Source organism: Stegodyphus dumicola, chromosome 8 (genome assembly GCF_044657685.1).
Source record: "Stegodyphus dumicola isolate Sdum_Otavi_A_Nest chromosome 8, ASM4465768v1".
Classification (NCBI taxonomy): Eukaryota; Metazoa; Arthropoda; class Arachnida; order Araneae; family Eresidae; genus Stegodyphus; species Stegodyphus dumicola.
This window is the reverse complement of record NC_140775.1, coordinates 156,427,041-156,434,086: the sequence shown is the minus strand read 5'-3', so window position 1 is coordinate 156,434,086 and position 7,046 is coordinate 156,427,041.

Here is a 7,046-nt window from a genome sequence, read left to right as displayed (position 1 = left end):
CTCTTCTTGTTGTCGCTGCCGACAAACACCAAGTCATTTTTGTTGATAGTCCGAGTAGATCGTTTAGATGGTTTTTGCACTAGGATAGCTAAATATTCATCACGAAATCTTTTGCGGAAATGTTCTCTTAAGTTCTGCAAGAACTTGTATCTTTTTGTCAGATTAATGGTATCCAGGTAGTCTAAGTCAGGCACTCCGACGTCGTGCACATCTTGTAGAAACATTGAAGGAGTTAGTGCCGTAAGATCATTTGGATCTTCTGAAAGGTACGTAAGGGGTCTTGAGTTGATTACTGATTCGATATCACAAAGTATAGTCAACATTTCCTCATAAGAGACACAGGACTTGCCGAGAACATTTCTCAACATCTTCTTCACTGTTTGTACCAACCTCTCCCACCAACCGCCCCACCATGAAGCAGTTGGGGGATTAAACTTCCACTGTATTCTCATACTAGTTGAATTACATTCTATTTCTTTCCAATGTATCGATCTTAAAAGATTTTCAGTTCCAACGAAATTAGTGCCATTGTCGCTGTAAATAATACCTGGACGACCTCTTCTGGCAATAAATCTCCTTAATCCCAAGATGAACGCATTTGTTGATAAACTCTCTATCAGTTCAAGATGTATCGCGCGATAGACCGCGCAAGTAAAGAGCAAGATCCATGCCTTTTTTCCTTTTCTTAAATAAAGAGGACCGGCTACATCGACTCCGGTCACTTCAAACACCAGAGCATCTCGAACTCGATCTTCAGGAAGAGGTGCTGGAACAGTCTCTATATTCTTTGCGCTATATCTTCTACAGCGAACACACTTCATAAGAACTTTACGTACTGTTTTTCTTCCTCTCAGGACCCAGAATTTCTGTCGAATATTGGCTAGTACGAACTGCACACCAGCGTGGGATAGTCGCAAATGGTAATCTAAAATTAACCTATGAACTAAGTCATGATTTGAGGGCAATACAATTGGACAGAGAAAATTTTCTTCTTCCTCTCTTCTAGTAATCTGGGTCTTTAACCGAATAAGGCCATCTGAGTCAAGAAAGGTACAAAGGTTGCTAACTTTAAGTTCTTTGCCAAATGCTTCTATTTGTATTATCTTGCATATTTTCTTTTCTACAGTTTCTATTTCAGGGACCGTGAGTTCTCCTGATTGTTTAGAATCTGGTCTTCTGCAGTTGTTGATAAATCTGCATATCCAAGCAGTTATTCTTAACATTTTATGGTAAGATGAATATTTCTCAAAAAAATGTTCTACCCTTTGCGTATTTAGTGCAGAAATGACTGATTTCCTTTTTTCTGAATTTACTATTTCCATATCCGGTATTTCCCTTTGTCTAGGCCATTCTTCCTGATTTTTCTTCAGCCAGTCGGGGCCCTCCCACCATCTAACTACTAAAAGTTGTTTAGCGGTGCAACCTCTTGATGGGAGGTCAGCTGGATTTTTTGTTCCAGCAATATGTTTCCACGTTTTTGGATCCGTCAGTTTCCTAATCTCCCTGACTCTGTTTTCCACAAAGACAGCCCAGACAATCTCTTCCCTTTGAATCCATGTCAAAACTGTTGTAGAATCCGTCCAAAAATGCGTTTCCATATTTTGCCATTGCAAACCATTTAAAACAGAAGAGCATAGTCTGGCACCTATTGTGGCAGCTATCAATTCCAGACGAGGGATCGTAATAGATTTTACGGGAGCTACTCTAGACTTCGATGCCAACAGATGAACTTCAACTCCAGAATTCGTCACAGTTCTCAAGAAAACTGCAGCAGCATACGCATTACTACTGGCATCACAGAATGTGTGAATGCTGCAGAACTTCCTATTGTCCTTGCTGGAATGTATCCAACGTAGGAGGGATATTTCTTTTAAGAGAAAAAGGCTTTTATACCAATTCACAAAATTTTGTTTTGTACTCTCGTCAACTTCAGTATCCCAAGAAATTCCTGTTTTCCATAGGTTCTGCAACAATACTTTAGGATACAAGAGAACAGGACTCACAATACCAATAGGATCAAATATTTTGTGTGTTACAGCGAGAATTGTTCTCTTCGTTATTATACCCATTTCAAAATCTTCTAGCCAATTCAGATTCAAAGTTAAATTATCTTTCTGACAGTTCCATAACAGACCCAATACGGGTGAAATAGTTTCCTGTTTCAGGTTATCTCCATTATGTAACCAACCTCGAAGATTAAACTTTCCTTCATTCATTATTTCTCGAGATTTTTCGATGAACTGAATCATCTCGGATTCTTTGTCAAAACTGGCAACAACGTTATCTACGTAGAAGCTACGCAAGAGTTTAGCTATTATCTCCGTATCATATGAAGAATTTTTCACGTACTTTTGTAGATGGAATTCTATAACAGCTGCCAAAAGGAAAGGACTACTCTTAACCCCAAATACTACCCTAGTATGACGAAATATTTTCGTTTTCCTTTCTTCCACATCATTCCACCAGAAAAACCGAAGCCAGTCTCTATCTTGAGGCCTTACACTGATCTGTAAGAAAGCCTTTTCAATGTCTGCTATAGCAGCAAACTTGCCTTCCCGAAATCTCAACAAAAGAGATGGAATTAGTTCTATCAAATTTGGTCCACACTCCAAACACTGATTTAGAGAAGGAGACGATTGTTTCCTCGCAGACGCATCAAACACCGGTCGAATTGGTGTTGAGCTATTTTCTTTGATCACCGGTCTATGCGGTAAATAATGTCCAAAGTCAACCGCAATATTTTCTTTAACTTCTTCGATCACTCCTAAGTTACACCAGTCATTAAAAATTGCATTGTATGAAGAAAATAAATTTTGAGATAAAAGTTTCTGGGTGGTAGATTGTAGACGTTTCAACGCTAAATCCTTGTGGGTGGAGAGTGGTACATGATTCTCCGCCCACGGAAGTGCGACTTCATAACGCCCTTCTTCGTTTAGAGATACAGAATTTTCGAATTGCAATTTTGCTTGCAAATCCCTTTCCTCTCTAGCCTTTTTTGTAACTGGATCTGTTATTCCGATAACATCAAGCCTCCATAGTTCTGACAACGTGGCATCAGAAATATGTAAAGATAACGAAAGCGTGGAAAAGGAATTTTCTATTTCATAATTGTCAGTGTTCGCTTTCCCCATGACTGTCCACCCAAGTCTTGTACTTACAGCAACTTATCTTCCCCAAGGAAGAACTTCGATTTTACCTGTAAATAAATTTGCAGCAACATCTGCCCCTAACAACAAATTAATCTCTTGGGGGTTCTCCTGGAATAATCTGCAATTTCCATTTTCAAAAACATCACTGACGTAAATTCCTCTTCTTCTAAGTTCCCCAATCCAGTGTATATTTTTGATTTTAGGGACCGAAGAACATATTTTTCTTTCATCCAATACATTGATTTCGCAATTATACCGTTTATCTACGCTACCCAATTTTATTCTATAACGCTTATGTTTTTCCGAAACTTCTATGCCGCCGAAAAGTCCGTGTGTTACACTTTGTTCACCTAAGCTTCTTAATTGTAACCTTTCTGCTGCATACCTGCTTATGTATGAGTTTTGACTTCCGGTGTCAATTATCGCTCGAACAAATTGGTTATTCCCTCTTCCATATATGCGAACAATTAAAGTTTGCAAATATACTTCTGAACATCCTGCTTGATTTGAAAGTACTTTATTTTCTATCTGTTCGTCTTTTTTAATTTCCGAAACCTCGACAGAAGGATTTTGTTTATTACACATAATAGTTGCATGTTGTTTTTTACAAATAGAACAAGTTATTTTTGTTCTGCAGTTTTGAGCCAAATGGTGTAATTTTAGGCATTTATAGCAAGCACATTTTCTTTTTAAAATGTCCCTTTTTTCTTGTAATGATAAGCCGGAAACGAAACTACAGTCATAAGTCTTGTGAAATTGATTACAGAAGACGCAGTTCATATTTTCCTCTCTGCATTCGGATTTTGTAAACAAATCTGTAGCGGTCGGAATCTTTGGTTTATTATGTCTATTTGAGAGACCATATGCGCTTTTCGTTGCAGGGGGGGGAAGAAGACTGTTGCCGATCGGATACTTTTTGCTGTTGCGAAAGCGTTGACCTTGTGCGTTCGCGGGATGAAAGTTCTGCGTGTAAAAATGACATTAAATCTTTTATGTTATAATCGGTGCCAACATTTTGTGTTCTATGAAATTCAAGCGTTAATTCTGAAGGCAATAACTTCAAAATCATCGGACACAGCAAAGCGCTGTAAGATTCCGATACAACATCTAACGCTTCGAGACATCTAATCTGTGTTTGTACTTTATCATACAAATTACGAAATGTTTTTATGTCATTCGCATTTTTTAATGATTCAATATTCAGCAAATTATTCATGTGCGCATTAATAAGAATGTCTCTCCTTCCAAAACGGTCGTGTAAGATTTGAATTGCTGAATCATAATGTTTTGGCGATAACGGAAGTCCTTGAACGCAGCTAGCAGCTGTTCCTCCTAAATATGCTTTCAGGTAATTAAATTTGTCTACTTTGTTCAATGATTCGTTATTATGTATTGAGGACTCAAAACTATTCCAAAAAGTAAGCCATTGACTACTGTTCCCATAAAATACGGGAATCGAAAGTTTTGGTAATTTAACATTAGGTGTATCTTTTATATTTTGCTGTGTGTTCGGTGCATTTAAGTCATGATTAAGTTCCTTAATCCGTTTCTTAAGCCTAAATTTCCATAACGTTACCTTCTCACGATATTGTTCTGTAATTTCGAATTCATTTTCGAATTCATCTACACTCAGAATTGGTTCAACTTCTACATCGGCATTAGCTAGTGTTTCGGCTTTAGCATTAAGCTGTTCTAACAATTCTTCGAGCTCATTAATACTACCTTCAGATTTATTTAATTCACTTTCGATTTTCTTAAATAGTTTTGTAACGGCAGTTCTTAAGATACTTCTTTTCTTTTTTAATTTATCTACTTCAGCCATTATCTTTCTTAGATTCAAACATTTACACAAAAAATATACGTCTCATGAAAAACAAATATTTAACTCTTACTTAGAAAACAAAATTATTCTTTTGCTGAATACTTCAAGAACAAGTATTAAAATCTTCAATTTTAATATTCAGCTTTTGAATTCACTTTATTAGAACTTTTCAAAAAACCTGGCGTCCCTGTTCGGGCGCCATAAAAATGTTGCATCAGGTTCTTCTATTTACAATAAAATTAATGTAAAATTCCTTACCTGCTGCATCTTCAGTGTTCTCGACGCCAGGCTTCTAATAATCACGTTTTCCAGTAAGAGTTTCTATTACAATTAGCAGGCCATCTTGTCTTTTAATTATTTATTGAAATAAAAAGCTAATATACACTATTTACATGGTAGGTGATAATTATTTTAAAACAGTACATTTTTAGTTCTGAGTCTTTACGCTCCTCAGAGCGGTTCCAATCTCGACTGCTACTCGGAACTTAATTACAGCAAAAGTAAAGGAAGAGATGCCCGCCACCTAGTGGCAAGAATGTGACACAGAATATTAAAAAAAAAAATTACGTATCCAAAATAACGCTGGAACTTCTACATAAATCACACGTGTTCTTCGCATGGAAAATTTACAATTTGTAAGCAGTTTTAACCGATTAATCGAATGTACTTGATCAAATATACATAACTGCAGAGGAGACTCAATTTACAACCCGACTAGTTGGTATGTAGTTAGTAAAAACAACTCCAACACGTATTACAATTCCAATCCTAATAAAGCTAGACATTTATGTTCATGTGCCTATGCGGTAAAAAAATTCCTCGTGGGGAATCCCTGAACTAGACTATGGATTTCGGAATTATAATCATATGTAATAAATAGATGATAATTTTTCATACTTAGTTGATGAAGAATTCCAGTCATAAAAAGTGTAGTTGTTGGAGAATTTTTGGAAACGGGGTAGAGGGAATATTATTTATATGAATCATCATTTTTGAACGTTAATGAATCGAAGAACAAATCTCGGATCATCAATGAACCCTGCCCTGGTAATGAAATATATTACTCAAAACCACAGGAAACACTCAAAAACACAGTCCGATTAACTAAGACCCGTCGTATTGAATATATATATATATTATTTCGAAATTATGGCAATATTTTTGTCCCAGATCATCAATCATTACAATAAAACAAAAATGCCTAAGCCCTGGGAAGGGCCTATGGTAGGGAAAGTTAAAGATAATAGCAAATATTGACTGCCAAGTGAACTCTGAAAAAAAAAAAAAAAAAGTTCTAACCGACTATTTTCCGTGAGTTTGAACTCATTGACACGTTCTTTTGCAAATATTGCTAAATAATGCTATTTTATAACTATTTTTCAGTTCTAATAGTGCTTATTCTTTCCTTATTTACAGTTTGTTCTTGCTGTTTTGAATATTATTTTAATTATGTGACGAGACAGAGCCTCTATCAGAACAGGTGCAACCGGTGCGGTCGCACCGGGCAGCAGACTCACCTAATGAACTTATTCTCCAGAATAAACTATTTGAAAATTGTTGATGATATACTTCTGTTGGTTAATATGGGTTATTTCTTTTTTCCTGTATTTTTTAACTGCTCTCGTATTAACCGCCACGGTTTTGAATTAACCGTGGACATCGTTTTGGGTTTTATAACGATTAATCGGAGCTCGACTATATTTTTGTGTACGTTAGATTAATTTCTGTTAGTCTACAACTAGTTCAGATATATAAATAATTTTATACACTTGTTATTGGTGTATCATGTGCATTAATAATTATATACAACGGTGATGGTTGATGATCGGCGCTAGTGGTTATTTGCGACTCGCATCTAGATTAACAAAATTTATTATTACTGACCACATTTCCAAATTGGTGCGTATTTTCATATTTCTAACTACATTAATTGCGCTGACATTTGCGCTTTGGCAGCTGAGGATGATGGTTCGGTAAAACCATCGAAACTAGTAATACCTCAATAATCTTGAAATAACAGATATTTATTATTTCAGCACTAAATATTTGCTACAAACGTAAACTGTCCATGGTTA